At 36.6% G+C, this 22,881-nt stretch overlaps 1 protein-coding gene across 3 annotated transcripts in view; it reads right to left on the bottom strand.

The window, feature by feature from the left end:
- The window catches only part of Ptpmeg (protein tyrosine phosphatase Meg), a 530,463-nt gene that overhangs the window by 332,237 nt on the left and 175,345 nt on the right, over nucleotides 1-22,881 (bottom strand). For all 3 annotated transcript variants that reach the window (XM_081740356.1, XM_081740357.1, XM_081740358.1), the window contains exon 2: nucleotides 22,598-22,668. The gene's annotated coding sequence lies outside the window, so the exon portion shown is untranslated. The remainder of the gene's footprint in view (nucleotides 1-22,597; nucleotides 22,669-22,881) is intronic.

The raw sequence follows: 22,881 nt of genomic DNA, 5'->3' as shown, positions 1-22,881 counted from the left end.
AATCCCATTATTGAAAATTGATGAACTGTCCTTTGTCATGCTGTACATTGACATGGGTTATTATCTTCGCTTTTGTTCTTGGTTTTGAACTATCAATATTGAGATCTCAACCTTTTCATTACGTCATCTTCTCTCTTTTCCTTTGCATTTTTTATTTTTTTTTTTAATTGGTTTACAACTGTCTTGCCAAACTTGTTACAACAGAATTTGTACAATATATTTCTGTATAAACATATTTAAAACTTAACTGACTAATTTAATTTCTATTTCTTTACGTCCTCGTGCAATACGCTGGTTATGAAGAGAGAAACACACTATCCCAGGGATTTTCAAACTTTTTGCAGTTGCGGTTCCCCTTAACCACCAAAATCTGAACGCGCCTCCCCTGTCAAAAATAAGTAGTGTCACAACATAAATACATGTCCAGACTGTCAATATGATAAACTATGTTTCATTTATTAATCACTAATGGAAATATCTCATTAACACACTGACTACACCTTTTAATGTTATTAGCCGGTGTTAATAATTACTAATTGTGATAAGTCAGATATTTATGTAAAAATTGAAAAATACGAGCAGAGAGGGAATTTAAATAATAAAAACCGGCAGATTTAAATATCCAGCAAAGTCAATGGGATAGTCCACTATGCAGGGTTGGCTGATTTAAACCAAGGTGGTTTAAACCAGCTGTTTTTTTTTTTTTTTTTCAAAAAAATTGGTTTAAACCAAAAAACGAAAAATGTTCGTAAAAGTGTAAATGTTCGTAAAATCTTGATGAACACACATTTGTGGGTTATCACGTTTCACTCCAGTATATTATTCGTATTATATTCAGACCTAAATTCCCCATTCAGTACTCAAAGAGATTATGCTACAAAAGCATATTTTGTTCTTTTTATAACTTTATGAATATTTAATTTGAGATTTTTTTATAATTTGTTATTATTGTTATGCAATTGCAATCAAAGAAAAATTCTAAATATTGTTTCGTTTAATTAATGTTTACTGTTGGTAAAATACATCGAAGTGCCGTACTTTTTTGGGGGGGAGGAGGAGAGGGTCATACAAAACCCCACCAGAGGCATTTATTGAAATGAGAACTATCTTTGGTATCTATTTATGCATAAATGGGACAGAAAAAAAGTGAATTCAAATAATTTGTATCTTTATTCACTTTCCTTACTGATATGCAACTTAAGTCGTTGTGTTTCTTTAACTTGGACTAATAAAAGTCGTAGTGAACTAACTTGGACTAAATTAGTTCTTCTGCACTCTGCAGTATTTTGAAATTGTCCATATGTAATTCTGTATAATGGTTTCACTTGTGCAACTGTTTATTTTATTTATTTATTTATTTTTGCCCTTCTAAAATGGCTCTTGACAATTATATTATCAAGTATGTAAAGATCAGTACGATGTATTTTTATCAGGAGTCCTTCGTAAGTGAGTCGGCAGACGTATCGCCAGTTAATCCTGGTGTCGAGTTCAAACAGAGAACAATTTTTCTCGGATGTAAGCCGAGAAGCGGTTGGATTTCGCTTTAAGCTTATGTAACCCCTTCCAGTGTAACTCGATTCTTGTATAATAACACCAAGGCGAAACAAACTTATTTCTGTCCATATGTGATGTAAATACATAAGGAAATTATTTAAACCAAAAAAAACCTGGTTTAAACAAAAAAAAAAGAAAAAAAAGAAAAAAAAACGGGTTTAACCCAAGAAAACCTGGTTTTTTGGTTTTTTCAATAAAAACCATGGTTTTTGCCAACCCTGCGACTATGTATTACTAAAGAAGAAGGGTGTAGACTTTAGTATGCGTATTGTATTATAAATGTATTCTTTTGTAGGATCTTTTTCTTAAAAGTCCTCGCGCCTCCCCAGGAAGGCGCGCCGCAGTTTGAAAACCCCTGCACTATCCTATTTACGAGGAGGTATCGTAAAGTTTTAATTGTCACCAGGAAGTTATTAGGATATGAAGATGAAATTTTGTCAGTGTTATGTTTAGTTGTTATGTGCATTATGTTAATGAAATCAGCTCTTAGTGATTATTTTTTTACAGGGTGTGTCAAAAATATACGTCTGTACGTTGTGCTTTAGACCACTCTTTCACCTCATGAATGACATCGTCTGTTTTGTCAAAATGGGGACCACGCACCAGATTCTTCATTTGGGGAAAGCCACACGCCTTTGCTTTGTCTACAGCAACTGGACATCAATGAGCTGGTGCACTGTCAGTTAGGTGGAGAACGCCTTTCGAAAGCATGCTGCGGTCTTTCTTTTTCAAAGCACTGCGCAAGTTGTCCAGGAGACTGCTGTAGTATTTCCCAGTAACTGTTTATCACAAAGGTACTCTGTGAGGATTACCCCACGATAATCCCTTCCCCCAAACCAAAAACGGACTGTATGATCTCCCCCCTGACTTTTGCACCTTCGTTTTTGAAAGGGGAGAAATCAGCATGCTTTCTCTGTTGGGAAAAGCCATAATTTTGGGATACATCTCATTAACCATACTACATGTACTATTATCTTGCTAGTGTTATAAGAAAGAACTTAATGATAAGCAGGGCTTCAAAAATCCACTCGCCTATTCGCCAGTGGCGAGTACTTTTTTACATTTGGCGAGTTAAGTCCGATTAATCAAAAAACGTGTTTTATTCCATCTGGCTGGTAGATTCTTTGGCTTCCTAGTACTTGCAAGCAAGATTTTTCAAGCTCTGGTGATAATATACTTCAGCATCAGTTTCACCTTGATAGGTAGCGTGAATCTAGTAAAGCATGTAGTTTTGAAGTTCACAAAGGAATTCGTTTTCATCCACCTTTTCGAAAAATACGCATGAGTTTTTACATGGGTAACCCATATCATTTTATGAAATATTTCAGTTTATCGTTCTATGATTATGGCCTTTTAGGCTAAGGGAAACGGATGACTAAAGTAAGAGAATGATGATGGTGAGAGGAAACGGGAGTACCCTCAGAAAACCCACAGACACAATGCTGTCCACCACAAACTTATTTCACCGGGGATTGAACCAGGGACCCCCACGCACCAGGGTTTAGCGCTCTACCACTCATACTATTTTGTTCAGTTTAATTAGATCTATCAATTGCTATACATTGACGATGTCAGCTTTACTTTTAGGGGGAGAAACAAGCGGAGGTGCAGAAACATTTTTGGGGGGACAATTATTTCTTTGCGTACTGTCCCCATCTGGCGTCATCATTGTTAGTAAATTTATGTCTTATCTTTGCACAATTTCCCTTTCGTTAAACGCTTTTAATTAATACTGTAGAATTTTTACCCAATATTCCTGACAGTTCTTCCCAGGCTCACAACTAGAGGGGGCTAGGGGCCCTGGCCCCCCTAAACTTTTCGTGCCCCTCCAGATCTCAATGCAAAATGCTATCATTAATACAAAAACAACAACAACAACAACACACACACAATTTAGATATTTGTAAGAGATTTTTAATGACTCCGCCCCCTAACTTATTCATGCCGCTCCCCCTCAAACTTCTGCGCCCGGTTTCGAGCCTGGTTCTTCCTCAAGTTTTCTTTTCATTTCGTGCAACAAGCGCTATGATGAGAAGTAGCCAAACCAGTAACTTACAAGTCCAAACAAGAGGTTATAAGTGGACCGCAGTACATGGAACTGTCCTATAAATGATCTACTACTAACGAAATTATGATGAAAAATACATTAGAATAAAGTAATGATTCAGAAGCAGATATATTAACATTTTTAAACTGATTGCAATCTTTGGGTCGTTGCTAATATTTTTACAACCAAATGAAAAAAGTATAATAATGTAGCTATTTCAAGTGATTTGAATGACATGTTAGTATTCTATTTTTAAAACAATTTTCCTTTTTTGAAATTGTACTGTTGCGTGATTAGAGATCGTCAGCCTTTCAACAGGCAACTGACAGCCAGAAACACGAACCGGTTGAGGATCGGACCTTTTGGGAGAACCAGCTTGTTCTCCATTTGATCTTCATGGTTTAGCTATAATTTGCATCTCTATTGGAAGAGCACGCACAATAAAGAAAAGAAAAAAACTCACTACACACTTATACTTACGCACGTTTCTTTACATAAATGGCATACACACACACGTATTTCAGTGTCCACCGTACAAGAGTTTACAACTTAAGTATACTTAAGCATTCGTATGCTATACATAGTCACAACAGTCATGGTCTTACTCAATTCATGTGTAAATTGAGTCTTTTTTTTTTAATTTACAGCACACAGTAACCATTCAGAAAAGAACTCATTCAGTTTCTTGTATTGAAAGCTACTTACGATTTCGTCATGTTTTGGACTTTTTGTCTGCCATCAAGTCTTTCAAACTGCATTTTGGTTATTAGATGCCGACTGTATATACGAGACAAAATTTAAATGATTATCCGCAATAGCCAACTACTGTTGTGAAATGCTGCCACATATTATAGTACCAGTGACTCGTATAAAGGTAACTAAGAAAGTTCTGTCACTTTTAGTGGAGGTATCTGTTCAATTGGCCCTCACACCGTGAGTTGAATGCGAATGGAGATATTGTCTAAGGCGAATGTCAGTTATTGGTGTGGGTATATCCAACATACTACCTGGTTGTGGCAGTTGAGTTACATCGTAAACTAGCGTAAGGACAGAGTAAACATGGGACCTCCACAGAGTGTCGTAAGGAAGTGTATACTGTACGAGTTCAAACTGGCGTCAAACGCCGCTGCAGCGGGGCGGAAGGTATGCCAGGTCTTTGGTGAGGGTGTCGTGATACACGGACAGTGCACAGGTAGTTTAACAAGTTTAAGGACCCTGACGAAACACTTGAAGTCGCACAACGTGCCGGAAGACCAACACTTATCCAAAATCAATATCTTCACGCAGCAATTGACGTGAACAGTGGCCAGACATGTGAGGAACTGGGACTACAATTCAGTGTGAGTGGAGACACTATTCGGCAGCATCTCGATCAGCTTGGGAAGCACTAAAAGTTGGGTTGATGGGTCCCACATGATTTGATTCCGGGCCAGAAGGCAACGCGAGCAGACACCTGTGTTTCTTTGCTGTCTAGTCTGAGGAAGGAGCCATTTCTGGACAGGGTGTTCACATGTGATGAGAAGTGGGTCATGTATGAAGCTCCACGGCGCTATCATTGGTTAGCATCCCATGAACCAGTTGCAAAAAAAAAAAAAAAAAAAAAAAAAAATTCGAAACAAGCACTGCACCAGAAGGAGGTCCTACTGTGTGTTTGGTCGACTGCTCACGGCATCATGCATTGGGAACTGCTACCAGCTGATCAGAGTATCAATGCAACAGTGTACTGCCAGCAGTTGAGTCATGTTCAAGAAAAACTGAAAACTCTGGAGCCAGCGCTTCTGAATCGCAAAAGGGTCCTTCTCTTACAGAACAACGCTAAGCGCAACGAGACTAGAATAATCTGGGACATCATTTTACGCCTTGGATGGCAAACAATATTGCATCCGCCATACTCCCCGGACATTGCACCGTCCGATTATCCTTGTTCCATTCCTTGGACAATCATCTTATAGGACGCCAGTTCAAATCCATAGTAGAGGTGCGAAACGCACTTGATGCTGTCTTCGTTTCACGATCAACAAAGTTCTACCGCGATGGGGTTATTTTTGATCTTCCAAGTACGTCTTAGATGACATATCGATGTTCGAAGGTGGTGAGTGGAAAAGCGACACAACTTTCTTGGTTACCTTATAGATATCTCACGATATACTATATAGACCCTATGCCTTATTATGTACAAGCAAAAACTCCAAGTGTTACTGTGGGCATTATTTTGCGTTTTTTCTTTTGTACCTTTCATACAGAATTCATTTGAATTCGAAGTATAGCACAAAGTTCCAACGTACCGTATAAACATCTTAAGGAAGTATCCCAACCCCGTTTTCTTCCATTTTACGTCAAACATCTAAGAACTATTTTACGGGATGAAAAGTGCAAACACCAAATTTCATGTCTCTTATCTTACGGAATTTACAGATACAGACAACTTATAATAATAACAACCACCAGCCTTGTTTCTTCCTATATTTTTCCTTCTCTTCTAGAACAAATATTTAATAATAATAATAATAATAATAATAATAATAATAATAATAATAATAATACAAACGCCGAGACATGTGTTGAATTATTATAAATAAACTGTCGAAATACCAAATTTCATAATATATATATGAAAGATATGTTAAGATATTTCGAGTTTTGTCTATCATTTTGTTATAATTCCCGCACCCTTTTTCTTCAGATGGTCTTCTCTTCTTTTCTAGATGAAATGTGAAAAGTACCTTAAATACGGACTAATTATTTTAAATGAGAAGTCAAATATCGAATTTTAAGGAGAGTCTGAGATATGTTCATCTATCTATTAAAATGCTACAGTACCAATTAAGAGCGATCGAGCTCTAACCTATAACCTTAGCTTTCAAACCTTTAATTTACGGTTATTTGTGATTTCACGTTTATAACAACAACAAATATTTTTAAAAGAGTGTACTTCAAATAAATTACTTAAAGAAACATTTTTCACAAAGTTTATCCTTTTAAATTATTGTTCAAAGGCCTTTGGCTTTAATAAGCCTTCTCCGAAATAAATACAAATGAATTGTGCTGCCATCTTTGGAGCTCTTTTAAACTACGTTTATATGTTTGTGGGTCATCCTTTCGACAATGAGATCTCGGAAACTACAGGCTCTAGAAAGATGAGGTTTTTACTGATCGATTGCAAATTTCATGTAGATTGTCCAGTTCTAATTGAATATTTAAAAAAAAACATGGCCACTATTTCTTTATTACATTTTTACGGGTACATTGGAAGTGTTGAAATTAAAAAAAAACTAAAGCGTCACATCCTAAGCATTATACATTCCAACACTACACTGTTGTATATAGGGGTTGTATATGTCTCAGGCGTTTGTTTCATGGCCAAATAATAATGGAAATGGAAGGATAACCATTTCTCCAGTCTAAGATGAACCTTTTTTTTGGGAGTGTTTTGCCCAATGAACACCATATATAACTGACATTATAATTAATTGTGTATGTAATGTATTTGCTTATTACATACTACATGCAAAAAGAAAGAAAACAGTGGTCATACATGAATTAGAAACTCCAACCGGAAGCAGGCTCAAATCTTGCAAACGGTGCGAGATATTGAGAAAAATAATCGAAAAAAGTCTCTCCTTTATAATAGCCCTTGGCTTTTTTTAATCAATACGTCTTTCACTTGTGTCTGTAAAGGGACATGTACAGATGTTGTAAGGAATGATAAGGAGATTTATGCTCATATGCGAATGATGCGCTGTGTAGAGAGCGCAGGTTCAGCTAGTCTTATTATAATATTATCCCCACTCCTTTTCCGCACTAACCTCGTTTTCTTCCTTCCTAGATCAAATATTAAAATTTATGTTTCTAACGTTCAGAGATTCCGAGATATGGACATTTTAATATAATAATTGCCTCCCCTATTTGCCATCTTTCTCATCGATTTTCCAAAAACTCCTGCCTTAGTGGTACCTTACGTCACAAATTTTAGCCATTCCAAAGTTCAAGTTTCTAGCTTAAGTAGTCAGTCAGTCACCTATTCAGGACTTCTTTTATAAAGTATGCCGACATTATACAGTCACCATCAAAAGTCGGATCGCACTAATGATTTTTCAGAATTTTCAAAAGGAAAAACAAAGTACCCTTACGAAACCCGCTTTGTTGGACTTGTTCTGTAAAATAAACATCATTGCTCATATCAAGAAATTAAAATGTGGTCTAGTTTCCATCGAGACAAATTGATTGACTATGTTGTGACTCTTAATCTCGATTTAAAAACGAAAAATTATAAATTCTAGGCATTTCTTTGACTAAGATATCCAACTTTTGCAAGGCTATGTGACTCCAGTAACTCTGAAGAGCCTTCTAAAGACCTTTCAGTAGTCGTTGGCATCTATTTACGGATTGTCCTATCGAAGTTCATCTTACAAGCCGTGTCGGACTTGCCACGTTGGCCACTTGGCAATCGCCAAGGGCCCGAGACCCAAGGGGCCCCGCAGGGATCACGAGGCACAAAATCTGTAGGCCTTGGTCGAATTTTCGCGATCGCAAATGCTTTCTTGAGTCTTCCTACCGAAAAGGTTGCGGACATACAGGTGTTAATGAGCTATACCGCCAAACTGTAAGAGGTGATTCATCACATCAAATAAGTTAAAAGGTTGATATGAACCTGTGGGCAAAAGTGCGTTGTTTCAGAGCTAGGGCTGTCCAAAATCGCAAAAACGCCAAATTTCAAGAGGTTCTACTTCAAATTCGAGAAATAGTGGAGTGGTGGTCCTTATCAGCTTAAAGGAAGTCACGCATACACAATCCTAAAATGCATATTTCATTAATGTTTAATGGGTGCGCAGAGTATTCCCTCCAGGGTGAAATTTCCAGACATGCCACCAACCGGATTTTGAAATATACTCTGGCTTTATGATTGAGCCAAAGTAGGCAAACGATAAGCCTTCATTATTCCATTAATTCGAACTAAATTATCAACTTGGTAATGTGTAAAGCATCCCCAAACAGTGACGCTACCTTCTCCGTGCCTTGCTGTAGGTATTACACGGCTGGGACGAAAGCGCTCTTCGCGACGACGACACATAAACCTCTAGCATTGGAAGATGAAAGTCAGAATTTAGTTTCGTCTGTCCAGAGCGCCCTGTTCCATTTTTTCATCGTTCCCGTCCTTATTTTATTTATTGACCCAGGAGTAGCTTTCTGTAATGTTTCCTGTTTGAAGGAATAGTTTCTTTACTGCAATCTTACCGCTAAGACCATAGATCTGAAGACTGTGCGCCACCGTCCTATTTGATACCGACTGGGAATGACTCTTCCATAGTTCTACTGATTCTTCCGAAGAGGTTAGCACCCGTTCCGTTCGCTTATTTTTCCAGTTAACTTGTCCTTAAGAGAAGTTTATATTTTTGAACGATCGGGTGTTTCCAAGTAACATTTACACCACTTTGTGACTACCTTTCAAGAATCCGATATACTACTCCGCCTGATCCCCCACCCGAGCGATTTTTCGCCGAGAATTACTCGCTTTTCTCAGAATTACTACCTGAACAGGTGCTTCGACTTTTAATTGCGAGTCTTCATCCCGGCTAAATTAAAATACTGCTAATTTTACAGTAATTATGTGATATCTTCAAATAGATAAAAGATAATTGAAATATGGAACAAGAGCGCCCTAGACAATACTATTTTGCGTGAGGTACCGTTATCACAAGTCACCTAGCGGCTTTCCGTTTCCAGCTGTTTAGAAACGCGAAAATAAATGCCGATTTTCAAAATGGCTCGAAATCGAAAACAGATAAGTGGGTTGTGATAACGGTTTCTCATGTAAAATAATATTGTCTAGGACGCTCTTGTTCCACATTTCGATTATCTTTTATCTATTTGAAGATATCACATAATTACTGTAAAATTAGCTGTATTTTAATTTCGCCGGGATGAAGACTCTTAACAGCTTCTATTCCGCATTTTATATTTACATGCTCTTTACACAACTTAACTGGTTCACGCGAATAAAAACAGTAAAATGGCATGTCACAGATTTGCATCCAATTTTACTCACATTACGTCACGACTGAACAACGAATACACAACTGTTCGTTGAAATAAAGATACAACTACTGACAAGGGCTCACAGACACATCACTAACTAGGGATGATTCCATTATCGGGACCAAGTACCTGGGGAAAATATATATATCGTCTGAAAGCTCTTGCTATAAGAAGTACGAAACCTTTTTCAAATTATGGCCAAACCCGCAACTTGACCCTATAAGGGGCCGGTTTGTTGGTGTTTGTGACCCTATGTATGGCATATTCGACAGAATAAAAATGAATGTTATGCATAAGCGCCTGAGGCCATCATGTTTCTTTTTGGCTTATTGCTAGAACGTAACTCGAGCAAGTGTTTGATAATATCACTTTGCACCCAGACATACCCATTTGGTCAGTGTTGCCAACGAACTATAAATACAATGTGGAAGATGGTTTCTGTACCACTGGATGTATATCCATGAAACGTGGGATAAACATCATTCGTCATTAGAGAAAATATACTGTGGACATATTCCTCTCCCAAGTACTCCAGTTTGTCAGTGTTGCCAACCAATTGTAGAATGAGAAATTGTAAAGCAGGTTCCGTACGATGAGACGTTTATACACCAAGCTTGGCAGAAACATCACACGACACTATAGCTCGTTGGCAACACTGACCAAATGGGTATGTCTGGTTGCAAAGTGATATTATCAAACCCTTGCTCAAGTCACGTTCTAGCAATGAGCCAAAAAGGAACATGGTGGCTTCAGGCGTTTACGCGTAGCATTCATTTTTATTCTGTCGAATATGCCATACTTAAGGTCAAAAACACCAACAAACCGGTCCTTATAGGGTCAAGTTGGGGGTTTACCCGTGATTTGAAAACGGTTTCGTACTTCTAGCAAGAGCTTTCAGACGATATATATTTTTTTCCCAGGTACTTGGTCCCGATATGGAATCATCCCTAGTAAGTGCTGCTGAAAAGATGCATCATTAAACAAAGTCTACGTTAGATGTCTGTTCATTAGTTAACTGTTTATTGCTAAGCAGCTCTCCTCAATATATTTGTCCCGCTGCTAATACAGGGTGTCTACTAAAATTAAAAAATGAAATTTCGTGACTTTTTCATGACCTTTCCTTTACCAAAGCATACAATTTCGTAACATTCTCAAGAGCGAATTTGTGTCCACATTAGGCCGAATTGTCATGCAAGCAATAGAAGCGTCTTTTACTTGCGATTTGGTAGCGTGTAAAGCCTACCATAGACTTTTCTGGTGGTAATTTTTGACGTTTTATGAAACAAAATTTTCCAGACTGCATTTATTTTTGTACAGATACAAAAAATCGTGACCCAAAAGCTAAATTTCGTGACTTTCTCTTGACTTTCGTGACTGTTTTCTGATTTCGTGACCCTGCAATAATAATATCATGATTTTTCGTAACCTTATATGAACAAAGTTTTTTTATTTTCAAAACAAGTCCAATAAACACGTTTGGTATGTGCACAGTCTCTTTTATTTCGAAATTTCTGAAAAATGAATAGTGTGCTCAGACTTTTGACAATTATTGTGTATCAAATTGAAAATTATTATTTTGTTCTACAGACTTTTCGAGGATATTGGAACTATAGCCAGACTATAGAGAATAACGATGTAGCCACGAATTACAAAAGGGCACAGTATCTCTTTGGATATTTGAGCCGTCGATTTCAGAAGTGAATGGTTTTTAAAATTCTACAAAATTATAAGCGTTTTTACCAAAAACAAACAAACAAATCAATCTCCGAATGAGATGTAATGTTTCAGTTTAACGTCCCACGATGATCCTTTAGGCTAAGGGAGACGGACAATTAAGGTTAAGTGAATTATGACGGAAGAATCGGTAGAATGAGAATGTAGGAGGAAACAAGAGTACCTCGACACGAGACGTAGAGGACTCCGTAGTCTAGTGGTTAGAGTGTTGAGCTCATGTCCGTGTGGTCTTGGGTTCGATTTCCGATCGGTGCTTCCCAATTTTCGCCATCCACCCAGTGTCGTGAGGCAAACTGGGGAGTCACGTGAATAAAAGACGTGATGGTCACTAGGTCTACAAAGCTCCCAATACGCCTGTTAGAGAAAAGGCAACGTAGGGTGCTGATGACGTGTTCGTCGGTAGGCTGGACGTAGTTTAGCCAGTCGCTAACAGATGGCGTTGGAATGGCTCAAGCTCACGAAAGGCTACCACGCCAAGCTTTTTTTTTTTTAAAAAAAAAAAAAAAGGACGTAGGCTATACTAATCAACAGATCTTATGTGTGAAACCTCACGCGTAGTTTCCGGGAAACAGAGAAACAATAAATTTTTATACCTAAAAATGGATGTAAGAAAACCATGACATTTAATGAGGTGAAACTTATACCGAAATAATCTCTCATTATGATGCTAAGAAGACAACAGATAAGCACACAACAGTACGCTTAATGAGATCAACCTAAAATTATGATTAAGTCCTAAATATGATTTCTGTTTATCTAAAATATTATCCAAGTACAAGTCACATCAGTCGATAGATCACACCACTGACGTAACCTCATGCTTGGCTGACCAGGTATTGAACTTCTGCCACACCCACCCTATTAACCAGATTTAGCCCCGAGTGACTTCTGGTTGTTCCCAAACCTCAAAGATTCTCTTTTTTGATGCCACTTTGCCAGTATATCATCCATGGAAAATGCTATTTTCCTCTACCTAAAATATACCCCAAAGATGACTATGCAACTTGGAGCGATGGAAACTGTATCTCAATAAAGTGGGACAGTTTGTTGAGAAATAGACACATATTAGTTCCTGTATTTCCTTGTTCTTGGACGTTAGAACGAAGCGGCACATACTTTTGGTGTGTACCTCATACATAACTTTGGAAGTTCAATCTATTATAATTCGTACACACGATATTATACGGAACTGATAAGTACATTTAAGGAAAGACCGATTTGATAAAGTGGAGCCGGAATTCATAAGCACCTTTGAGAGAAGACTGGATAGAAAAAGGAACAGAACTGATAAGCATCTTTAAGGGAAGACTAACTCCAAAAGGAGAGGTCAGAACTGATAATCTTATTTAAGCGAAGATCAACTTGAAAAAGAGTGACCGGTACTGGTAAGCCACTTTAACGGAAGATCGGGTCCGCGATGGCTCAGTGGTAGAGCGTTCACTTTTGGTGCATGGGGTCCTTGGTTCGATCGCAGCTTGCGTCAAGTAAGCTTTGTGGTGGACAAACGCTGTGTGCGCGGGTTTTGTCAGGATTCTCGCGTTTCTTCCCACTTTCTCCATCCCACCATTTCATTCATTTCTCATAATCACCACATCCTTTAGCCTAGACAGTATACCAGTGGCCTGTAAAACTTTAAAATTTCATTTCATTTTTTTTAACGGAAGATCTACTTGGAACCGAGGTATTGCTTAACTTGAGAGAGAAGCTGAAAACTTTTTTTTTTTTTTTTTTAATGATACGAACAGTTAAAATCAGACACAAAAATGAGTACCCTATGGCTACACCCTAGATTTTTCGCTAAGAAGTATCGGATTAACTGACCAATTAGAACACAATTTTCACTACAGAAAACTGAAACGTTGTTTCTGCGTCGAAGAAAATTTAACTAAAATTAGTTCACTCGTACCGAAGTTATTGACGAAAGGGCAGGCAGGATATGCATATCCATGTTTGTTTGTGCCTGTACAAGCTGAAAATTTCAATTCTGGAATTATCTTTCTAATTTCAGCGTATAACTAGCGTTATTTATTAATATAAAGAGGCTTAGTCTCTTATGTTATCAGGTCGCTGTATGATCTTCCTGTGAGACTGGGATTTGGCAGGAAATATTATCATGGCTAAAGGCTTCTCCCCTTCAGACATATAATTCCTAATTAAAACTCTTCCAAATTTCATGTAAACATGTCGACGACGGTCGACGAGATAGTGAATGTGGTCGTTGACACTAGAAGCCTCTTCTCCAAACGCTCTCTCGCTGCTTTATTACGTCACTAAGTAATTAAAGAACTTTTGCAAAATACATGCAAACTCCGTAAAGTGCAAGGTTCCGTTAACGGATCTTGCGTAAATAACCTATATACCATTCAAACAGGCTACACAACTCTGCCAGTGTTGCTTGCTCCTACATCTCGAAAATTTCCCACTAAATTCTGTAATATTGGTAACACAAAATGATTTAAAAAAGAAAAAAAAATAAGTTGAGATATACGTATATCAATCGTAGGTCTCATTGACTTGAATTAAATTCTAATGCGTAGTTTTCGATAAAATCCAGAAAACAATGTTTCGAAACCTAAAAAAATATTATGTACGATAACCACACCGTCAGTAACCCAAATTATACTCTGAAGTACATCCTCATTACTAGAGTAACCCAAATTATGCTTTATTTCTTTGTTTAATTATGCTTTATTATGCTTTATATCAATTTCAATCATAGTTTACATTAATACGTAAAGTATAATATTTACTATCAAGGGCGCCCATCAGAGGGGGGCAAGGAGGGCGCTCGAACCCCCCCCAAAGAGGAAATTACCGTAAATACGCGCGTAATTTTCGCCCTCGCATAATTTTCGCACCCCAATTTTGAAGGGCATTTTCTGTATATTTTATTTTCCTCGCGTAATTTGCGCACGCGGAAACTTTTTGTGAAACAGCATTTTTCCAGGAATCAATTACGGTAGCTAATGAACAATTGGCAATTCAGCAAAGCCATTGTTGTAAGGTAAGAAACCACACGACTTCTTAATCAATTTTTAATGTTATTTTTCTACAAATTTAGAATTAGTTGTTTGTTGTCAATTCTTGCTACAAAGAAAATGTGTGCCGGCATTTTCGTGTTATTTTGACTGGGGAAAAAATGAGATGATGTTCACTGATGTAGCTAATTTTTTCCCCCGCATAATTTACGCATCCTTGTTTCAAAACAACTTTTTTCGTCTAAAAAAGTGCGAAAATTACGCGAGTAAATACGGCATACTTGGGAATATCGAAAACCCAATAGAATTTTTACATTAGTTAGAGCAAAAGTTGAAACTATATTTGAAATGTCGCTTATACGTGCCCCCCTTGGAAACCACAACATGGGAGCCCTTGTTTACTATACATTATATATTCTTAATATCTTGATCTATTTATTAATATTTAATGCAACCAGTTTCTTTCATATTTAATGAACTTTCTACTTAATGCAATGTCAAGAGATATGCTTTACTCGAGTCAGTTTTTTTTTTTTTTTTTTTTTTTTAATCACTTGTGTGCGCCTTAGAGGTACGTACATATATACAGAAAAGAAAAGTAAAAGATTCCACCAAAAAGTACAGAAAGTGCTCAAGTTCATCAAGAGGTACACATAACAATATAGTGTGGAGTTCTTGTGTACTATTCATTGTTGGCGAAAGTTTTCTTCTTCTTCTCTTTTTTTTCTTTTCTCCACATCAAAGGATTACATCAAAAAGGTTACAAAAATAAAAATAAGCTTTTCATTGTTGCATTCTATTCTCAATGATTTTGTATTATAAATATTGGTTTTAAAAATATTAATACAGTATGTTAAACTTGCAGTTAAACAGGATTTTCAAGAATTGTGCTATATATATTTTAAATTATGCTTGATGCTTTATTTTCTAAAATTATGCTTTATTATGCTTTTAAAATTAGTTTCTTCTGAACCCTTAGAAAACCACAACCATGTTCAAGGTACAACCATATGTGTAAATTGCTGTTATGCTTTTTATGGTTTTGGGTTGCTCTACTCATTAGGTTTATCATTATGATGAAACTAGCAAGACAATACTATAGAGTAGGCCTATGTGACGAGATACACTAATGTCCAAAATTATTGTCGCATGGCTATAAATATGTTGTTGTACGAATATAAATTGATAACGAATTCGCCCTGTATTTCTTATAGTGCTAGTGCGTGTATAATCAGCAAAGACATGTATGTGGAAAATTTCATGTCAAAAGAACAGTAAACAAGAACAATAAAACGAAAATAAATTTTTCTTGTCCATTTAGCAACATTTTGTTTTACTTATTCTAATTTTCTTAATTATAATTCTTTTCCTATAAAATTTACCACAAATATACATTTCCCGATTATACACATAGTATCAGTATTAAAAGTACCCTGCAAAATCATTATCAAATTATATTCTTACAAGAAGACAGTTATAGATATGCGACAATCATTTTGGACATGAGTGTACATAGCGCAAAATTATGCCTCAGTTAAATTTTACTAAAATCATGCTGGTGGGCCTTCTAAGAGTGTAATGTTATAATGTATGTTGTGCGTTACTTAACCCGTTAACTCTTGAACGGAAGCCATTTAAAATAAATATATATATATATATATATATATATATATATATATATATATATATATATATATATATATATATGTGTGTGTGTGTGTGTGTGTGTGTGTGTGTGTGTGTGTGTGTGTGTCTGTGTGTTCTTTTTCTGCAATATACAGCTAGAGCTATTATCTCAGCTCTAGTTTGTTAATGAAGTTAATTCGTTAATAGATTTAAAATTAACAATGTTCCTATAATATGCATTCATAAATGTTTTGCCTAGGTGTTTATGCAACCCGTACAATAACGAAGACTTACTGGTTGCATAAAGATCTAGGCAAAAATATAGATATTCTTAATCCTTGTTATTCACAGATATACTGTACGTTACATATGATCCTCTTTACTGTCTTCAGCAAAGTTTATTTTTAGTTTGACTATATTATTATCCAAAGATAATACAGAGAAGATAAGACAAGATATGGTAAGATTACAACACATAGGAGACAAGATATGGTAAGATTATAACATGTAGGAGATAAGATATAATGTTACAACATATAGGAGATAACAAATGGTAATATAATAGCACATAAGAGATAAGATATGATCAGATTAATCAATAGAATATATCGAGCTGGACAAAATGGCATTCCTGAGGAAAAATTCTCATGTGTAATTTTCGAGCAAATGAATAAAACGAATTTTTATAGCTCTGAAAAGTATGAATTTCCCTGTCAATAATACTGATACTTTTTTCTTTTTAAAAAAAAAAAATCTGTTTAAACGAATTCTTTATTTATGTACGTGCTGTATGTGTGAAAAGAATACACTGTTAAGTAGATTTTATATATTTGTTTATTTTAATGGTGGTCAAGTCCGATTCTGACAAAACAAGTTCACACGACCGTTCTCATTCTTATGTAAATTTTATTTTGCGTTGTGTGTGTGAGTTTCTGGTTTACATTCTTCTGCAACATTCAGGTTATGAAAGACAGGATCTAGTACTATTAACTTCGATTCCTAACCACGATCGGCGCTTGAATGTGGTACAATTAATGGAGACGCATGTCATCTTACAAGTATGGACCGTTCCTCATCACACAATCTCGTCTCTACGAGAGATGGGTTATGGGACCACGCCAGTGGTTCCGGAATTTTTGAGTTCTGTTAGATACAAGATTTGGTTAGAAAATAGTTCAATTGGCAACAATGAACGCATGAAATACGTCTTCTCTATCTTGTTCACACGTTATATTATATATATATATATATATATACAAACAAACATATATATGTAATACTAACTAATTACACAGCTCTTCCGCGTACCATAGGCTCTATGGATTGCAACGAAACCCGAGCCGAGAGAATTGCAGATAGAATCACGTGGAAGAGGGTCGCCTCATAAACAGTTGCCATAGCAACCGTAAGAGGTCGGTTGTGGCGTTGCTAAGGAGTGGTGGCTTTTTTCTCCCTCTTTTTTCCCCACTACGCACAAACTGAAAAAAAAAATCCAACCATCCTATCTCAAGTCAACACATTGCGTTTTTCTTTCTCCATATCCTTCCGACTACACTATTATTCCGTATAAGATTTATTGAAAGGACCCAATTCAGCAATATGATCTCCACAGATCGTAATCTCGGCATGTTTATTCGTCTTGAAGGAAACGCCGTTCAGTCACCAACGTCCTGTTTAAGCGTTATGAGAGTCTCCACCAAAACTAATTTCGTTGTACTGCCTCCAATTGTGTTTTCTGATCTTGACATTCAGAACATTCTGAGGTTAAAATATTGATAAAGTTTCTCTTCTACATAGCAACACAACTGTCATCTAAAGAAGCGAATAGATGTGCTTTGTTCCATTTCAACTTCCAAACATTCACGTCTCTAGTGTAGGATTTCGAATGGAAACAAAGCAAAAACACTACAAATATAATAAGGAATACCTTGAATAACGCGGCTGATTGGTTTCAAGAAATGTTGTTCGAGGTTTCTAGTTGTCCCCCCTTAGCCATCAGCCTGCTAAAGTTAAAATCGTGCTTATAAAAGTTCTAATTCTTTACATTTAACAAATTTATTAGGATTACGCAAGAGACTTATAATATTGAAATGTTAGTAGGCCTACATACTTTAGTTATTTCTCACAAGTCTTGAAAGGATGCGAATTTTTAAATTCTTTTTGGCAATATAGCGAGAACAATTATTTCGGCAGAATTCGTTCATGGAGTCAATCTGTTAACATTTTTAAATGGGTAATGGCGAGTTACATTTGTCCATTAGTGCACACCATAACTCTTTTGAGCGAGAGCAATTGTCTCGGCCGATTTCGTTCATGGAGTCAATCCGTTAACATTTTATTTTAATGACTAACGGCGAGTTAAATTTGTCCATAGTACACACAATAACTCTTTTGAACGTAAACAAATTTCTGATTTTTTTTTTCGCGAAGGTAGAAGTTGCACATCTCGCCGTTAGATGGCAGCAAATGTCCTTCCGCGATTGACACCTACCGGACGAAATTGAAATTTTTAATACGTGACACTTATTACTGTCTACCACCTTATTTATTAGGATCATGCAGACTTACACGATTGTGTTATTACTACGTTCGACCTTTCGTTACTCCGCACGATAACTCTTGAACGGGTACGAATTTTTAAATTCTGTTTCTGGCGATGTGTAACTAAAACAATTATCTCGACGGATTTACTTCATTAATGGAGTAAATCCGTTTACATCTTAACGGGAAACAGCAACTTTAATTGTTGCTATATACAGGGTATTTCCGTAATCTGGGGACAAATTCAAGAGTGATGATATACGATGACAAAAGAAGCAATTTGAGAATTGAAACAAGTTTCCGGAAGTGCGTCATTTCGGAGATTCCGGAAGCCACCGAAAATTTGTCGCAACGACACGAAAATGGCCATAGCTCAAGAATGAAATGACAGATTAAGATCCGGTCAAAGGCAATAACATGCCTGTTTTCGTAATTGTAGGAATGAAATAGAAGCAAAAGTGGCACAAGGGTAGTCTAAAATAAAAGTGGGATAATTCGTACATCTGAAAAAAAAAAAATGCGACGAGAAATCGTCCATTGTCACAAATAAAGCTGTTCCAGGTAAAATGATATCCAACACTTGAGCAAATGAGGAGAAAACATGGGTCTGTGAAAGAATAAGCTAACTTACGATTTGGATACGAACTGTAACTGTGGAAAACATTGATGAGGACGATGGGCAAACACGAAAGAACGAATCTGCGTTACAGGCCTCTGGCCCCAAATATTTCGTGTCAGAGTATGGCCCACCGAAAAATGGAGGGAATACACAATAACCAAAAATGCATGTCGGAATCTGGTCCGATTAAAGGAAATTTTGCTGTAATTTCTACCCACGGGACCAAAAGTATTCTTTTCTCGTCTCGTTTCGTAGTCGTCGGAAGTCTCGTCTCGTCTCTAATACTAGTTTCTCAGGTTTCTTTGTAGTCTCGTCGCGATTCACATTAGCTGTTTCTCGTCTCAGTAAAATTCCAAGCCAAAGATGTGTAAAACAGCTTCATTCCACAGCACTGAACAACTTTTTTTTTCTGTCTGAAACAACACACGGAGTGCCAGGAAACGGTCAGTAGATGGAGTGCCAGTCGGAACTAATGTTAGAAAGAATATAATTTCGGCATCTCTACTACAGTTGTGCAGTTCGTAGGGGTCACTTGTCTACTGCATCTGTCATCACTTGCCTGTGAGGCACCGGCGGGGCTATGGGGGGCATTGCCCTCAACTTTTCGACAAAAAATAAAAATGACACCTTTCGATGGCAAACTACCAAGACCTGTCAAAATTTGCAAGACTGTATGGTTGTTTTGACAGGAATTTCGGTTCTGAAAAACAGAAGAAGAGTTATTCAGGTCCGAGACCGACCAAAAAGTCTGCCCCTCCAGTAGACAATTCTCGACTCTGCCGATGCTATGAGAGGTGTTTCGTTTCATGCAGTTCCGAAGGCTTGTTGCCAGTCGTGTGGTTGGTGTTGACAGACTGGTATAGTGCAGTTACTCATTATGTCGTTTGTGGACAGTAAGTATTTTAGCAGTGCAATCGAGTTTGCAGTTGACGAACTTCCAGATATGGTGCTTACTAATGGAATAGCTAATGGAAATGACCATGAAGAAATCAGGTTGTATTGTAAAAGATTTCCGAATTACCGCACCTAGACACTGATGTTTTCATGAAAGCAAGAGCGTTTGAAAATGTCTGGATTCCTTTTCCAGGAAGAGAAATACTCTTGTTAGAGAACTATAGGTCCTCATCTAACACTTTCTGCATCAACCTGTCTTTGTTCAAGATTCTTCTCTCAAATGAAAATTATCAAGTGAAACTACAGAACTTACTTGACCGATGCACAATATCTTGTACTGCTATGAGAAAACTGGGATTTCTTGATCGCTTCATTGACATAAAAAAAATCCTAATTTCTTAAGTTTGTTTTATAAGCCATATGTTGCTCCCACTATTAAGTACTGTTCCATCTGGTCTCTGGCCTGCCCTACTCATTTAAAAATAAATAAATAAATAAATAAACTCCGTAATTAATTTCTTTTTAGCCACTGTATTCTACCGAGTGCCCTACCTTCGAACACTTCCAAAAAATGACGTTTTAAAATCCCTCAATATCAAACTTTCCCTTGTGAGAAACAAAATTTCTGACAATGGCCATATATCATGTGAACAATTATTAAGTCACAATTTTCGCGCACTGGCTAGAAGAACATGGTCTGGTGATCTCTTTTACAGGTCCACAGGTCCCTTCTAAACCGAATTGTCAGTACTTATAATCAGTTACTAGAAATTGCAGACTTTTTTTTTTCAAATGAGTATACTTTCAGATTCTCTATAAATAAGCTATTTTTGTAATGTCGCTGTTGTGCTCTACCATCTTGAGCTTAAATTCTTATTCAATTGTTACGTTATCAAAATGTTAAGATGTTTCAGTGTAAAATGGCCTAGTGCTGTATCTGAAACCTATTATATTGTAAGTAAATACATAATAAATAAAATTCTGCATGCTTTTGTACTTCACCAATTACAAATAATCTTTTTCTGAACTCTTGGAAGAATTGTACTATCATGTTTAAAATAAAAATTTGTGATAAAATGCATATTTTTAGTAATTATTTGTGTGTATTTGAAGAAAAAATAGTTTTGTGTACCTATATTGCTAACGTTGTACACAGTCTGAGGTAGAGCACTGAATAAAACGTTTGGCTTTTTTTTTTTTTTTTTTTTTTTTTTTTTTTTTTTTTTTTTTTTTACAGAATGATGTTTTACTACGTGAGATGCAACTTGTTTGCATTTGTGAAATCGGTGAAATAGAAACTGCTCTGAAATAATGTAGCATCTCCGGAACAGTTATTAACGCCTCCTCATCCTCAAGTTAACAGACGACAACTACCAATTAGAAAAAGCATTCCCTACGGAAAATTTCTTAATGACTTAGTTAGTTGCACCGCTTTGCAGAAAATTACAACCAACACAGATACACACAGATACGGAACACGTAAAAACGCAAAAATTATCTAGCGTGATGTCACGAAGAAGTGAAGACAAATAAATGAGCGCAGTGACATAGCAGATAGAGATAAAGCAATTATTGTTAGTCTGTAGACAGAAAGAAGTAGGCAACTGAAAGAGCTTTATAGAGGATGATCCGATCCCTCTTCATCTTGTTACTCTACTAACGATAACCTATATACATCATGCAATAAACAATCAAACTATTTAATGCTGAGACAGTACAGCTCACAGATGACGAGAAGAACCCTAGCAGAAGTAGTGTGACGTAGGTATGGGCTCGCCCACTTTTCGCACGGGGGTTTCAAAAGTCACCACGGAATAGCACACAGATAACTACCCGGAGTAGCAGACGACATCTAAGTATAGACCACACCCCAAAAACCGAAAATGAACTTGACCGTGTGGTTGACCTTTCCCAGCTTCCCCTGTTTTAGGATTCTTCTCGTCATCTGTGAGCTGTAGCTTCATTTAATTCTCTTCGATGGGATCAGCTGCAGGAAAATCTACAGCATTTAAAGGGTAGAAGTGTCCGAAGATTACATACTAATCCATACATCTTATTACCACATTAATATACCGGTACGTAAGTGCAGACGCGTAACCATTTTTTTTGGGGGGGCGGAGTAGTACAAGCTTTGGGGGGGGGTCCAATAATAAATCCACAATATCTATGTAGTATTGAACGGGTATTATTCTGCACTCGAAAAGATCATAAGTAATTGCAAAATATTTCCACCTATATTTTCAGAGAAAAAACAGTTCAGAATGCTAAAAGAGCATTGTCAGAACGAACTTAAAACACAATTATTTTTTTCTTACTAACTTGTACATGCTTTATAACAACTGTTCTATGTACTTTATCATTATACTCAGTAAACAATTCTTGTAATACATCTATCCATTTATAACTTCCTTGACACCAATTTTTTTCCATATGTTTCATTTAAAAGCTCTGTTAAAACGTTCTACGATATGTTGTTTTATGAAGACGCATTCTCAAAATGGACGGCGACGTGTATAATATTTTATCACGTAACAATAATAACTTTTAAAAATATGGTTTCGTACTTACTTTCATAATTAGTGAATACGATGGTGCAAGGACGGTGATTGGCAGTGGCAGTTGGATATCATGAAGGCACTCTGCAAAAAAGATTAGAAACAACATTACTTAGAATTTCAATTTTTTTTTAAAGTTTAGAAACATTAATTTCTTAATCTATATATATAAAAGAGAACGTACAAAATCCTTTGTCCGCTCATCACGCTAATACGGCTGAACCAATTTCTTTCATTTTTGGGGGGTTATTAGGATTTGGACCCTAGATGGTTTTTATCATATCACTTTAATTTTTA

Source organism: Thermobia domestica, chromosome 15, assembly GCF_964235325.1.
Source record: "Thermobia domestica chromosome 15, izTheDome1.hap1.1, whole genome shotgun sequence".
Lineage (NCBI taxonomy): Eukaryota > Metazoa > Arthropoda > Insecta > Zygentoma > Lepismatidae > Thermobia > Thermobia domestica.
This window is presented reverse-complemented; position numbering and strand designations above follow the sequence as displayed.